The sequence below is a fragment of the Cryptomeria japonica genome, chromosome 10 (genome assembly GCF_030272615.1).
Source record: "Cryptomeria japonica chromosome 10, Sugi_1.0, whole genome shotgun sequence".
NCBI lineage: Eukaryota > Viridiplantae > Streptophyta > Pinopsida > Cupressales > Cupressaceae > Cryptomeria > Cryptomeria japonica.
This window is the reverse complement of record NC_081414.1, coordinates 790,018,241-790,034,082: the sequence shown is the minus strand read 5'-3', so window position 1 is coordinate 790,034,082 and position 15,842 is coordinate 790,018,241.

Genomic DNA, 15,842 nt, shown 5'->3' with positions numbered 1-15,842 from the left:
AGCCCATTCTTCCCACCAAAAACCAATTCAAATCATAGGCGATTAGGGTTTCCTCATCAAGCTCAAGGAAAACCAAATCCAATAAGATCTTATCTGATCTAATTGCCTAGATAACTATCTTCACATCATTGCCATTTTCGTGCCTTCCATAACACACTTTCTATGTTTGGCATTCTTCATTCAATCTATTGGCACACCTCTTGGTCAATCACCATTAATGGCTCAATGTATTGCTTCAACAAATTCAATCTGTTGGATCAGTCTATCCTTGATCCTCTCCTGTCCATCTGATCTTGAGCCATGCACCTCTGCAACTCCACCTCGAACTTAGTAGTCACCATTAATGTCAGACCAACCTCAACTACCTCACCGACCTGTGCATATTTCTTTTTCCACTTCATGCAATTTTTCCACTTCATATTTTGATGGGATCATTTTCGATATCCACCTCATCACATTGGTTTGTTGATTTAGCTTGGTCACCGAGCATACACATAACTAGTACACTAACCTTACCGACACAAATCACCTAGCCGGTTTTCCTTCCTACCAATGTCTTTAGGCTCCTGCCGATATATTAGGTTCACTTGATCATCAAACATGCTGGACTTCAACATCCATTAGGAGTAACTCATCATGTGTACCTTCATCTGATGAAGGTATTTCACTTCTTCACATTATTCTTACTTAACTGCATACCAATATCCTTGTTTACCGGTAACTACCTAGATGACTCAATGTCATCATCCTCCATTAGATCTATACCAGTGGCAACACAACACACCTTCTTCATTCCAGTAACACACCTTATCTTCACATTCTTATCTAATTTGTATCTCTGACCATACTCTCTGGAGGCTTAACTGATCTCAGACTTTGGAGGCAATCTCATCTTCTGATTGGTCATCCAGTCTATTCATTCACTCACCTACCTATCTCAGGGAATCATTCTGCTGGTAAAAGTGTGACTTCTCAGAGGGGATGATACATCTTCAACTTGATGTCCTAGTATCTTTCCATATGTCAGCTTGCTTACAGAAGCATCATACTCTGTCAACCTATCACATAACCTATGATATCTTCTTCATCTGGTGGAAGTTCTACTAGTTAACATCATACTAGCAATCCAATGGCCTTCTCATACTTCACCTCTAGTGTTGATGTGATTTAGGTAACATTCTGCTTCTTCATCACAAACAACAACTCAAGCACATTTCCCATCATGCTTGTACACTTGTTATGAGCTTTTTGGTTGACTACTACTCACTGTCAACACAACACTTACTAGTTGACATATTTCCTTACCGATGATAGACTGTACATGTAACCTATCCATTTCGTCCACACAAGTCAAACATTAACTTGTGTATCGGTGAGCTCAGTGATCATTCCTCTGAATGACATTCTCTCCCTTACCTTATTGGTGTTCTGCAACATAAGGTGATATCAAAGATATCTCATCCTGTACTCCTCCATGACAATGTTGCACAAACATCTCTTATATTGATAGTCATCCTATACTTGTTGACATCAATGACAACACAATGCCAACAATCTCCCTCTTTGGCATTGATGTCAACTCATGTAGTATCTGACATACTACAGAATCTTTCTCCCCCTTTGACAACAATCACAAAGGGCATTGTTAGGGTATCATTCCTCCTTGTATCTACTGGGCATTGACATAAATCTTTCTCCCCCTTTATCTTCATTGGATGCATCTCCTCCTTTGATAACACTTGTTACATCTTCTCAAGTCAAATCACCTAAGATGGAGGACTCAACCATCAACTAACATCACCTAAGATGGAGGACTCAACCATCAACTAACACCAATTGAGCATGCAAATCTGATACTATTTGTTAAAGCACTCAATGAAGAATGGCGTGTTAGTGAATACTACTTACTTGTTGGTCAAACTGCATCACCTCCCATTTGATCCCAAATTTCTTTAGAATCAAATGTGATTGTACTATGAATACAACCAACCAAATGAAAAGTATATGCCCTTAACCATGAAATTCTCTTGGGTTTTCCTACTATGATTTCCATCATTTGCAGCTTGGGCAATCAATGCACTTACACTTTCAAGTTCAAGCATGCCGGCTCTACATCATAAGCACTTGAACTCCCCCTGAGTTATACATCTCAAGTCCTTAATGCCTGTCAGGTCCAATACCGGTATCATCTCTATATATTGGTTGAGCTGTGTAACTATGATCATCTGATGATCTTTTAGCTCCATTATTTCTCCACAACCTATGACATGATCCTCTTTAGCAATCAAGTCGATAACATCCTGCACATACCAATTTTCTGTACCTGTCCATCATCACTACCAGAGCACCTTCCTGTGACTCCTAACATTTTGTGTCACTTTGCATTTAATTTCAATTATTATCTTATCATCCATTGACACAACAATAATGATCCAACACTGATATATAGGTGTGTAGCCCAAGCAACAACTCTACACACTTATCTTCTTATTTCCATCCTTCATACTACAAACACCTTGTTCTTCCAAGTGTCCTTCACCAAGGGGGTGAATTATCTAGTTCAATATACCACTCCCACTGAGGTCTTGCATCTCCTTTAGGCCTTAGGAGATATCACCTGTGCATTGAATGCACAGTGCCGGTCCATGGTCTTCTTCCTCCACACCTACTTGGTCCCATTCTTCTTTTTATTTTATCTTGGGAGTAGGTCTTACCATCTTCTTTTGATGGGCCCTTTCATTTCCAAACATTGCATCACAACTAGAAATAGTGCTATAGTAGCACACAACATCCATCCCAACTTTATGATTGGGGAACCTCTTAACATACCAGTTTGACCATCTTTTTCTGGTCATGTTTGTATGACTGGCAATCAAAACCGGTCGACCTCTTACTCTTGCAAGGACATTTCTCCTTTGGTTCCATGCAACTCTCTTACTTCCATATGCTCTGTATCCATTTCTAAGTTGAGCATAGCTTCTGTACTGACTTCCATATGACTACAGGTCCATCTTCTTGCATTCATAATTTCTATGGCCAATTCCACTACAGTTATAACAAACATTATTTGCATAACTAGGAGAGGGGATATGCATGTATCTACTCCTCGATACATTTTTCTCATATGCATGATTTCAATGAGATCCTAGATCATTCCTTCTAGATCTCTTTCTATATTCTTCTTCCCTATGGCCATGAGCATTACATACAAAGCAATAACTAGTAAATGACGGCCTATGATTTAAAAATTTATTTTACCATGAATGGGGAGATCTTACCGATTTAGCATCTCCATTTCTCCTTCTTTGAGAATGGATCTTGGGTTGTCCATCCTTTGCATTTCCTCCATCTGATCTTTTCTTCTCCCACACTTATCTTGTCATGTGGGCGGTAGCACTCATTTGTCCTCTACTGGTAGGGTGTCTTCCTTGTGGCCTTCTCGTGTTCTTGCTTCTAGTGAAGCTCTCTTCTCCCATCTTCCCTTTTCCTTTGGGATATGCAATGTTCCTCCTTCTTGCAGCACTAGTCTTCATTCTTATCCACAAGTCTTCAGCGGTTGTGGTTAGGTCAACCTTCTTTCGGGGAGCATTTTTTATTGTGAAGGTCTATCCCTTGTTTTCTCCATTTGAGGAGACAAACAAAATGCCATTATGGGGGACATTCTTGGTGGTGGAGCATTCATCAACACCACTTTCTAAACCTTTAGTGTCCTTGGCATGTTTTTGCTTTTTCAACATTTCGTCCAAGGCATCACTGCTACTGTCAAACCAGATTCTTACCTTGAGTTCATCTTGGCATTTCTCAAGGTCATTTCAGAGAACCTCCATTTCTCCAAGTAGCTATTGATATTATTCATTTTTTACTTCTAGCCTAGATGCTAGATCTTCACATCGACATTCCTTGGTGCCTTCATCTTGAGACTTCAACTCTGAAATGCATTTCTCATATTCTTCAAGGCATTTTATCAACTGGTTCTACTCCACTATAGAAGAATTCTTGAATAACTTTTATTCTTTTCTCACTCCACAGAGTTCTTCAAGTGCATTTACAAGCTCTCCTTCAAGATCAACTTCTTCTTCCTCTTCTTCTTCACCTTCACTATCACTACCAAACACATCTCACCAGTAAGAGTGATCTGCATGATCATTCTTAGATGTGTGCCTCTCATCTTCTGATCCTTGAGCCATGAAGAGGTGGGTTCCTTCTTCATCAATGTTATGACTGCTAGTAGATCTGCCTTCATCATCTACAGATACATGAGATACATTTCTCATCATATCATCACAAGTTGATTCTACAGTAGTGGACTCATTTCCATAGAGCTTCTTCAATCTCTCCCATAAGGTTTTTGCAGATCTACACTTGTCCACCTGGGAAGAAACATCATCAAATAGTCCACTCAATATAACCTTCATTGCTACTTCAATGCACCTAGATCTTCTTTTTGCTTCAAGGTCAGTGGGAGGACTGACTTTACTAGGGAAACCATTTACAACATACATCCACACATCAAACCCTAGAGAGGATAGGTATAATTCCATTCTACAATTCCAAAATAGAATAGTTTGAACCATCAAAAAATGAAGCAAAGATTGAGACTAAACAAACCATTGTGTCCTTAAGCCAGAATCTAGCCAAGCTGGAGAAAGCTCATCCGACTAGGAACCTAGGCTCTGATACCAATTGTTAGACAGAATGCACCACTGAGAGGGGGGTGAATCAATGGTTCTCAAACTTTTCCCTTTAACTATTCTAGGTGAGAATACCGGTTCTCAAATTCTAACATAGTGCAGATTTACCGGTTAGAGAAGAGACCACTATGAATACAAAAACACAAAAAGGAACATCACATAACACCAGTATGTACGAGGAAAAACCAAGATGGGAAAAACCTCGGTGAGAAATGCTACTGGAGTCTATTTCTCCAATCTAGCTTCACAAAGAAATGTGTTACAAAGTTTAGGACACCAACCCAAGGAGCTACAACTCCTGATTTAGGGCACCAACCCAAGGAGATACAACCCCTGACTAATTTATGGGCTACAACCCAAAGGATCTCCAACTCCTGCAATGAGCTACAACTCACTGATCATAATGATAACATAAAATACAAAATTTTTCATACTATTACAAGTGAATCTTCTAACCATTTCATATACATTACTCTCCCAGCGAGACACCTTCTCTGCTACACTAGTTCACCTATCTCTGTTGTTGCTTTACCATTTTACACTCTACCTGGTTCTCTCTACAGGTCGCCTCTTCTATCAACTACTTTTCTACTCTCCACCATTGGTCTTGATAACTCAGTTAGATATCTATCATTTGATTCCTATTGGTCCTTAGCTACCCTTCTCTGCAATCTGCTATGGCTTTTCTATGCTAGTTTAGTCACCACCGATTTCCTCCTCTGTCTGACCCAATGGCCAACTATTGGTTGCCTCGCTCTTATTTGTTGAACTCTTCAACCTGATTCTCTCTCATAGTCTGACTCTCGATGAGATCTTAACTGATTTTCTCTCTTTTGTGGCAATTACACTCTCCCCTTCAACACCAAATCACTTCACAATAGGTATATCCTCTCCCACCCAACAACACTTAACAATATCTTTGGCTTGCATATTTATAGCCTAGACTTCCTGCCAAAAAAAAATTCAAATCACAGGTGGTTAGGGTTTCCTCATCAACCTTGAGGTAAACCAAATACAATCAGATCTTATTTGATCTGATCACCCAGACAACTATATGCATATCACCGCCATTTTCATACCTTCCAGAATACACTTTCTATGTTTGGCATTCTGCATTCAATCTTTCAGCACACCTCTTGGTCAATCACCATTAATGACTGAATGGATTGCTTCAACAACTTCTATTTGTTGGATTAGTCTATCCTTGATCCACTCCTATCCATTTGATCTCAAGCCGTGCACCTCTACAACTCCACCTCGAACTTAATAGTCACCATTAATGTTGGACCAACCTCAACTACCTCACCGACCTCACTTCACTAACTTGTGCATATTTCATTTTCCACTTCATGCAAGTTTATCACTTCATCTCCCCATGGTATTACTGTTGGTATCCACCTCATCACACTTCTTTGTCGGTTCAACTTAGTCACTGACCACACACATAACAAGTACATGGTACACTAACCCTATCGACACAAATCACCTAGCTGATTTTTCTTCCTTTGAATGTCTTCAGGGTCCTACCGATATATCATGTTCGCCTCATCATCAAGCATGCTGAACTTCAATAGACATTAGGAATAACTCATCATGTGTACCTTCATCTGATGAAGGTCTTTCACTTCTTCACATTCTGCTTACTCAACTACATACCAGTATCCTTGTTTATCAGTAACTACCTAGATGACTCAATGTCATCATCCTCCATTAGATCTATACTGGTGGCAACACAACATACCTTGTCTTCACATGCTTATCTGATGTGTATCTCTGATCACACTCTCTAGAGTCTTAACTAATCTTAGACTCTAGAGGAAATCTCATCTTCTGCTTGGTCATCCGGTTTGTTCATTCACTCACCTACCTATCTCATGGAATCATTCTACTGTTACAAGTGTGATTTCTTAGGGGGGAGGATACATCTTCAACTTGACATATGTCTTGGTATCTTTCCATATGTCAGATTTCTTATAGAAGCATCACACTTTGTCAACCTATCAGATAACCTGTGATATCTTCTTCATTCGGTGGGAGTTTTGCTAGTTAACATCACACTAGCAATCCGATGGCCCACTCATACTTCACCTTTGGTGTTGATGTGATTTAGGTAACATTCTGCCTCTTCATCACAAACAACAACTCAAACACCTTTCCCATCCTTCTTGTACACTTGTCATGAGCTTGTCAGTTGGCCACTACTCACTATCAACACAACACTTACCAGTTGACATCCTTTCCTTACCGATGATAGGCTATATCCGTAACCTGTCCATTTCATCCACACAAGTTAGACATTAACTTGTGTACCGGTGAGCTCATTGATCATTCCTTGGAATGACATTATCTCCCTTACCTTACCAATGTTTTGCAACACAAGGTGATATAAAAGATCTCATCCTGTACTCCTCCATGACAGTGTTGCACAAACATATATTATATCGATAGTAATCCTATACCAGTTGACATCAATGACAACACAATGCCATAAAAGAAAGAAAGCAAGCAAGTAAAAGAAGAAATGAAGGATGTGAACTAGAATACATAGAGAAGTTAAATACCATTGGTAAATAGACTGAGTAGTAGGACCAACATGTTTGATTGAAGGCCTAGTTGATCCACTGATAGAGAAGAGATCTATAGGTATGAAGGACAACTGATGAAGTTAGGTTATATCAGTAAGGTGAGTTGAACCGATGGTCAATCTTGGTCGGTGAAGGATGTTAAATGACATAGAAAACCAAGCATAGATGGATGTCGACAAGGATGACATGTGAAATCTAGTTGGTGATCATGTAGAGGTCGGTGAAGTGTCCATCGACATAATAGTTAGCAAGAAGGTCAGCTTCTATGAAGAACCCACAAATCATGGAAGGATGGCAGAAGGTTGTGGCTCGAGGAAGACAGGGTGGCAAGTGATTGAACTAGTCGTGGAAGATCTGATGTTCGTACTTATTTGGTAAAGGAAATAACCAAGCCATTAATGGCATGTGATAGAGAAACACAAAAAAACATAGTGCATACATCCAAATATAGAAAACGTACATTGGAATGCGAGGTGTTGGTGGTGTAGATCGATTACTTGCAGATCATCTCTCCAGAAATGTAGATCGAAAAAAATCTAATATGAATCGAGTTGGTGAAAGAAAAACCTAACAAGACACTATTTGAATGTTATTTTGGCGGGAACCCTAAAAGATAAATATTTGAGCTTGAGACTGGTATTAGTTGATGTTGGATGCAAGGTGTGAGTGAGTAGTGAATCTAAGCAAGGAGAAAGATTATCTACCTTAGAGTTTATTCTAAGAAATTTGCAGAGTGGGTTAGTAGGGTGAATCCATTAGAGGGTCTAACTAGTAGAGACACAGGAATCGGTAATCTATTGTAGTTTTGATAGTCAAGTTAACCAGTGAGAAGTTATTGGTTAAGTAGGCATCCAATAGTGACATAGAAGAGTGTGATGCTGAGGGAGAAAGAAGAGAGACTATGAGTAACCAGTGAGTGATCAGAGAGAGTAATCTAATAATAGACAATGTGAGAACCAGTGAAGAAGAGGATTTTGACATAAATCCATTGATCAGGTGTTGTAGAACTCATTTGCAACCAAGTGCTATAACTGCATCAAAACTATATTTCATTATACAACACCTAGTTGGATCTTGGTATAAGGGCTGGTTCTCCTTAGGTTGGTGCCTTAAATCATTGTAATCTATTGTTTCATTGTGAGGTTGGATTGGAGCAGTAGACTCCAACAATATTTCTCACTAAGGTTTTTCTCATACTGGGTTTTCCTCGTACACTTGGTGTTGTGGGTTATGCATTTGTGTGTTTTCCTCTTTTGATATCCTCTCTTATCTTACCAGTTTGTTGGTTTAGTGTCTAGGTTGATAACTGATATTCCAAGCTTCGGTTAAAAAGAAAAGTTTTAGGAACCACTGATTCACCCCCCTCTCATTGGTACATTGTGTTTAACAACATTATTATGCAACGTGTACAACACCATTTTCCCAACATTCTCTCACTTGTTGTATACATTGTATAAGGGCCAATAAGTAATCTATCACACTAACAAGAGACTTATTTCTTCACACACATATACCATCAAGGAATATAGATGCTCCATGTGCTCCATCAAGATACTTGAAACAAGAAACAAAGTGTCCACTATCTCATACATGAATGCTCCCACCCTCCATCATGTCACTACCACTAGACATGAAAAGGTCATCCAAAGAGAAAGCCAAACAATTTTTCGCAACAAATGATAAGTCCTGCACCAACTGATATCTGAACACAAACACTAATCCAAAGGCATCCAATGCAAAGGTAGTTGTTTACATAACTAAAATAACACCTACAACAAGTGCTAACACATTAACTATACATGCCTCCAAGGTTTACAAACCAAGTGAATAACATCTCATCAACATATGCAACCTCTAACATGAAACCATAAGTCCCAAGTGCAATACCTACCACATATGTACACCAAGGAACTCCCACTACATAGGTAATGTCAATATCAGAAATGAATCCACTAAAAACATATCATATAAGTGTAACCATGTACTATCAAGAACATCCACATCAATATCAACATCATTTTGAAGAGGGGAAAAAGACGAAAGAAGAATGAAGGGACAAAAGGAGGTTAGAATGCAAATAAACCAAACAATGACACAATACAAATGCAAACAACCAGCTTTATACCTTGTCTTTCACCTCTCCCTCAAATTGAGCTTGATGAAGTGGATGATGAAGATGCACCCTTGATGCTCCACTTGATGTGCTCCTTGCTTGATGTGGATGTGGACTGCTCTCCAAATGCTCAATGAAATTATGTTTGGATTGGATTTGAATGATGAGGATGAATGGCATGAATTGGATTAGATAAGAGGATATTTGGGCATTATGAGGGTATGATAGGAAGAAGATAGAAGAGAAATGGGCAGCATGACAATGTATGAGAAGTGGATGATTTGTGAGGAGAATAGGCTCCAATTTATAGATTGGAGAAGGCCAATGGAGGGCCAAGATTGATTTGATTATGAAGGGTTGAGATTGATTTTAGATAGAAGGCATGGATCAAGGGTGCCTTGGGAAAATAAACAGGAATATAAAATTCCTTGGAAAAAGGGGGGGAGAAATTTGAATTTCAAATATGAGGAATTAAAAATTCCAAATAAGGATGCATTGAGGGATTCAAAGAAATTTGAATTTCTTTGAGAGACTCAACATTGATGTGACATGAGTGGGAATTAAATAAAGGAGAATAATGATAAGCATGATTATGACAGATTCAAGAACAATTAATTAGTTTGAGTGGGATTAGGAAAAGTGATTTGTAGGAATCATGTGACTAGGTTAATTAATTAAAATCAATTAACTGAGTGGGTTTAGAGAAAATAATTATTGGAGGGGACTTTAGAAGAATAGGGGAATAATTAATTTATTTGATAAATTAATTATTGGATAATACTGATAGGATTAATTAAATTAGATTTAATTAACACTGAGAAGAATAAGGAAAACACAGTTAAGTCAATTAATTATGTTGACAGGCTTAAATTACTTAAATATTAATTTTAGGTGTCTATATTTTGCCCCTCTTCGATATAGTGTCATGAAGTGATGTTATATCAAAGAAGAATAAAACATAGTGGAAGAAAAGGATAAGGCCAAGTAGCATGATGCCCCAGTCATAAGATGAGGAAGAATGACGAGGAGGAAGGATGACGAGGAAGTAGTGGTATGCCCCCTTGAGAGGACATGCGAGTTTGAAGAACACGGGTGTGCTCTTGAAAGGAATTAGAAGAATAAGTGATGAAGATAATGAAAGAGGGAAGTAGGATGAGTTGGAGTGTTGTGAATGAAATGAGAAAAAGAAAGGATAAATGGATTGGATTTCTTGTTGAGCAAGTATAGAGAGAAAACCTAGATTTGATATTGCCATGGATAGTCTACACCACTGATTATAAGAACCAGGATGATATGAAGATCCGAGGCATGGACTGATGCTTAGTCGAATAGGAATGCCTTGCACACAATCATGCAAGGTTGTCGGTTCGTACAAGGAAGACCTTCAAACATACCATGCCATGAAAACTATGCCCCATTATACACCAGCCAAGACATACCAAGATATAGGATGATCAAGGCAGTCTTGAACAAGTATAGTCCTGGGACACAAGATGAAAAAAAGTGAAAAGCTCAAGCATGCAAACAACATGCACGTGACCAACTGACATCTCTTTCCAAGAGTAGGATATGGATTTGGATAAGTTGCTGGACTAGGGAAGGAGGCATCCCGATGGGCAGGTGATGGATTGATTGATGGATGAGAAAAGACAAGTTGGATGTGCAAGATATGTAGATGAGAGGATTGCCACTTGGATTTTATTAGCAAAGGATGGATGGGTGCTTGGATTAGGCATAAGTCAATGCAAGCTCAAGTAGATGGGGAAAGCTCAGTTTGATGGATTGGATATGATTGGAAGAAGGATAAATGATTAGATAGGATGAAAAGGGGGATAGATGATTGAATATGATCGGATTGGGGATGGGATTAATGATTGAATTGGAAGAGATGGAGAATATGATTGGATAAGATAGAAATGGATTATAGATTGGATTGGATGGGGTGGATTGGTGGATAGGATTTGATTGAATGGAACCAATGACAAGGGAGAAAATTATTGGTAAGAGGATAGATGGATGAGGGATTTGTTTGGATAGGAGATGGAGGGAATAAGTGGATGGATATGGATAGGAAATGGAGGAATAAAGGATGGAGTGTAGGGTGATGCATACCCAAGGACTATGCTGCAAAGGAGTGCAATGTGCAATGCCCCACACTAGAGGTAGTGGAATTAAGGATTCAAGGATGGTGGGTAAAGATGTATGAGGTGGAAGGATAATGTGTAATGGATATGGATGGTAGAGGATTTAAGGCTTGTGTTGTCCAAAGCATGCATGCATATACATTGTTTTACCTCTTATATGATCAAGATGAAAGATAGGAATGGAGGATTTATTTTGATAGGATGAGGGATATGAGATGGAGGATATGGATAGGATAGTAAAGATAAAAGATAGGAAAGAAGAATGGACTTAGATATGATATAGATGGATGGGAGGATTGTGTGGATGAAGCTTGCCCCCAAGTGTAGAGTGCAAGGGGATGAGGGGATTACACATGACGCTTGTTTGCCAAGTTTTCATCATGGTACTTACCCAAGGTGCCACAAGAAGCGGTTTTCACCATTGGATTAAATGATTTTTCTTTACTTTTTTTTGTTTTTTGTTTTTTTTAATTTTTCTTGATTTTTTAAAAAAAAAATTTTAATTTTTTTTAATTTTTTACTTTTTTGGAATAGTTTGGATGGAGAAGGATAATGATGAGTTAATATGGAATATAGTGGATGCGTGAAGGAGGAAGGGAGGACTCAAGCATCTAGTTCCATAGATGGTATCCCTTAGTATTTCTTTGAACTAGAGGTATGCTCATAGATGTTGGTAATAATAATTGGGGACATGAAATGGATAGGGGATGGAAGATAAGGATTTGGAAAGGATTGGATTGACGAAATGGGATTGTGAAAAGTGGATGGTGGATAATGGATGGGGTTTTGAAGAATTTGTGGAAGATCAACATTGGCACACACCTTGAAGGGTGGTGGAGTAGTGGAGGAGAGTGTTTTGAATTGGATGGGGGATAAAGTGTGGATTTTGGGAAATGAGGACCTAAAATAGAAGAAGGGATTGATGGATTTGGGATGGTGGATTTCGGGACATAAGGATCCAAAATGGATTTTGAAGATGGAGGAGTGTTAGATGGAGGGATGGAGGACTTATGACTAGATGGAGCTTTTGGATTAGCAAGTTTGGATGCCAATTTTGATTTTACTTTGGGATACATTGCTTCTTTGGGAATCCACATAGTTTTTGATTTTTTCTTTTGGGGCCTTTGTGGCCTTTTTAATTTTTATTTCTTTCGAATCACATTTTTCTTTTGAGCATGTTGTTTTGAGGAGACATGTTGATCCTTTGATTTTTTTGGATTTTGAGCTTTATTCTTTTTAGATTGGGCATCCAAATTGCTTCCAATAGAAATGGGATGGGTGTATGAGGATGAAGGATTGATGGATTTTATGGATGGGATAGTGGAAAGAGTGTTGGGAGGCATCCAAGGATGTGTGCCTTTGTTGATCTTACTTAGGGATTATTTGAGGTGATGGATTGGTGGATGGAGGGATGTAAGGACCCAATATGGATGGAAGAGATGGAGGATTGAGCATTAGAACATAGGGGCCCAAAATGAATGGAAGGAATGAAGGGTTTAACTTTGGAACATAGGGTCCCAAAATGGATGCAGAAGATGAGGGAAATTTGGATTTAGGAGGAATAGAGGATGTACCAACATCTTGAGCATTATCTTGAGGACCCTTATTATTTCAAAAACAAGATATGAGTCCAATTTGAGGGGGATGAGATGTGGATGGTGTTAGGATTCCCATAGATACTGAGAGGGGGGGGTGAATCAGTATCTGACCAGTAATTAGATTTTCTTAACTTAAAACATGTAGAGAATAATATAATTGTGTACCGGTATGCAAGACATAATGCAATAAATAGAAATGAAAACAACCACATGAAAATCACACCATAACACAATGATTTAATGAGGAAACCCAGTGTGGGAAAAACCTCAATGGGATTTGTGACCCACAATATTTTCTTACTGGCCAATAAGAGAATATTACTTACAATAGGGGGGTCTGCACATGCAGGAAGGCCAAGTGCCTAGAGCTCATTGCTCAATGGAAGTCTCACTAACTTACAATGTGGATTATACAAATCCAATAACTTGTACTGCTTTACAAAAGCATCTTCAATGCCAAATTCAGTACCAGTTGCTACTCTGTTCTTTACATATACCCCTTAACCTATATTTCACATAATAGGTCTACCTAATAATACTTCATCCCATACATCTTCTTAAAAAATGTCCTATAATGACTTCTTATATATACAAGTCATTTTACAATGATATCAAGTCGGCTTACAAAGTTTTTCAATAATAAACAAAATATATTATGTCAAAAATCTTGTCGGCCTTTGTGCCGGTATACTTGTTTTCTTTGTGTCGGTGCCGGTGTTCTAAGTGCCGGTGTAGAGTGTGTTCTGCTGATGCCGGTGAAGTGCCTTGCCAGTGCCATAGGATTGTAAGGTTGCCATCAATGACAAAACCTTCAATCACCTTCAATGTCTCATTGAGTGTTCATATGCCAACAATCTCCCCCTTTGGCATTGATGGCAACACTCGTGAGAAATTTCAAAAGTGTTATTAAAAAAAATGTGGAGTCCAAAAATGTTACCAAAAATGTGTGCTCACCCTGAGCATGTGATCCCTGTGATATTTGAATTTTCTCATACCTCTACTCCCCCTTTGGCATCAATGACAAAGGTTGTCAAGATGTCAGTAGAGTTTGTAGTTTCAACCTTGTAACTGGGAAGTTACAATTTGAAATAGGTCTACCAAAATTAAGTTTATGCTCTCCATAAACTTTTTACTATCTCTGATAGTTGTCTCTGTCCTCTGGACTGTATTGGTGAGTTGCTGCAAGTGTTCTGTCATTGTCCTTTGACCCTGTACAAGTGCCTCAGATATCTCCTTCCACATAAATATTAGATAGTCCAATCTTGGATTTAATCTTAGCCTTAAGCTTTTTGCTTTATCCACTATTCTCTCTTTTTCTCTTCCCAAATTTAGTATCTCATCCTCAAAATTTGTTATTTGCTTTTCAAAAACTGATAGTGTATCAGGTGAGTTCACAAAACTGTCTGCAAGTCTATTTATTTGATCCCGTGCCTTTCTCATCTATTTATTTATATTAGCTATTAGTAGATTTGTCTTGCATACTTCACTATACAAGGTTTTGAACTCTTTTAGTAGATTACATAATTCTGGTAGAAGTGTGTCAAATTTGCTTGTACACTTCTTTATTTGATCTACAAAGAATTTTTGTCTTTCAATTTCCATTTTATCCTTTAATGCCTCTTCCTCAATTGTCACTATGTTTTCATTGATATACTTTGACGAAATTTCAATTTGACTTAGTGAATCCTTATTGTCTATATTACAGTTAGGAGCTAATCTCTTTAAAATTGGAATAGTATCATCTATAGACTTATAGGCTTGAGAGCTACAGTCTGTTATCCTCTTGATTGAATCTAAGAGTACTTCAGTCACATTAGTTGCTTTAAAACCTACTGATGAGGATCCAACATTTTGAATACCGCTGGTGGTGGAAGTAACCAAGCTTGTATTGACCTCTGGTAGGTCTGATTGTGTTTGCATTTTCTTAAGCAATGGTTTATCTACTTCTCCAGTTGCCGGTTTCCTTATTTCCACATGACTCTTTTCCTGTTTCTGTTCCGGAGCCTGTTACTCAATTTGTGTCTCTGATGGTGTTCTAGTTTGTTTCTTTGTTGGTTTCTCTGTCTCTATTTGAGTTTCTATTAGTTCCCCTGTGTAATCATCTGCCAATTTCTTTTGAGTGTTATTAGTCTACTTGGCTACTGGTGGCTCACTAGCCATTTCAGTCTTACCAGTTGAATCTTGGTCTACCACAATGTTGATCTTTTGTGTATCAACATTTACTGTATATAAAACTTCAGGATTAGGATTTACATCCTCTACATCCATACTTTCAACTGCCGGTTGATCTTCTGTAGTTGTTGTTGTTGTTATCGATGGAGTAATGAAAGGAGGTGGGGGTAAGTTGTCTTTGACTTTGATACTAGGTGGTCCACTAGTTTTACCTTTACCCTTGTCTCTCTCCTTCTGATATACCTTTATAGGTTTGGAGCTCATGTATTCTTCCTATTTTTCCTTTTCCACTGGGAAGATATCCCATCCATTCTCTATTTCCTCAGTCACCTTATTGACTCTTCCAACCATTAGTGCAATGTGCAGGTGTGCAGTAGAAAAGACTAACCAGTTGGCTTCAGCAATTAAATCATCAATTTCCTTGGGTGATTTCACTGGGTATACAACAAGTAGATTTTCTACCTTGATTTTCTTGTCAAGTTCTACTACTGCTTCTCTCCTTTCTTCTAACCTCTTAAACAATTCTTCAGGTAATTCCT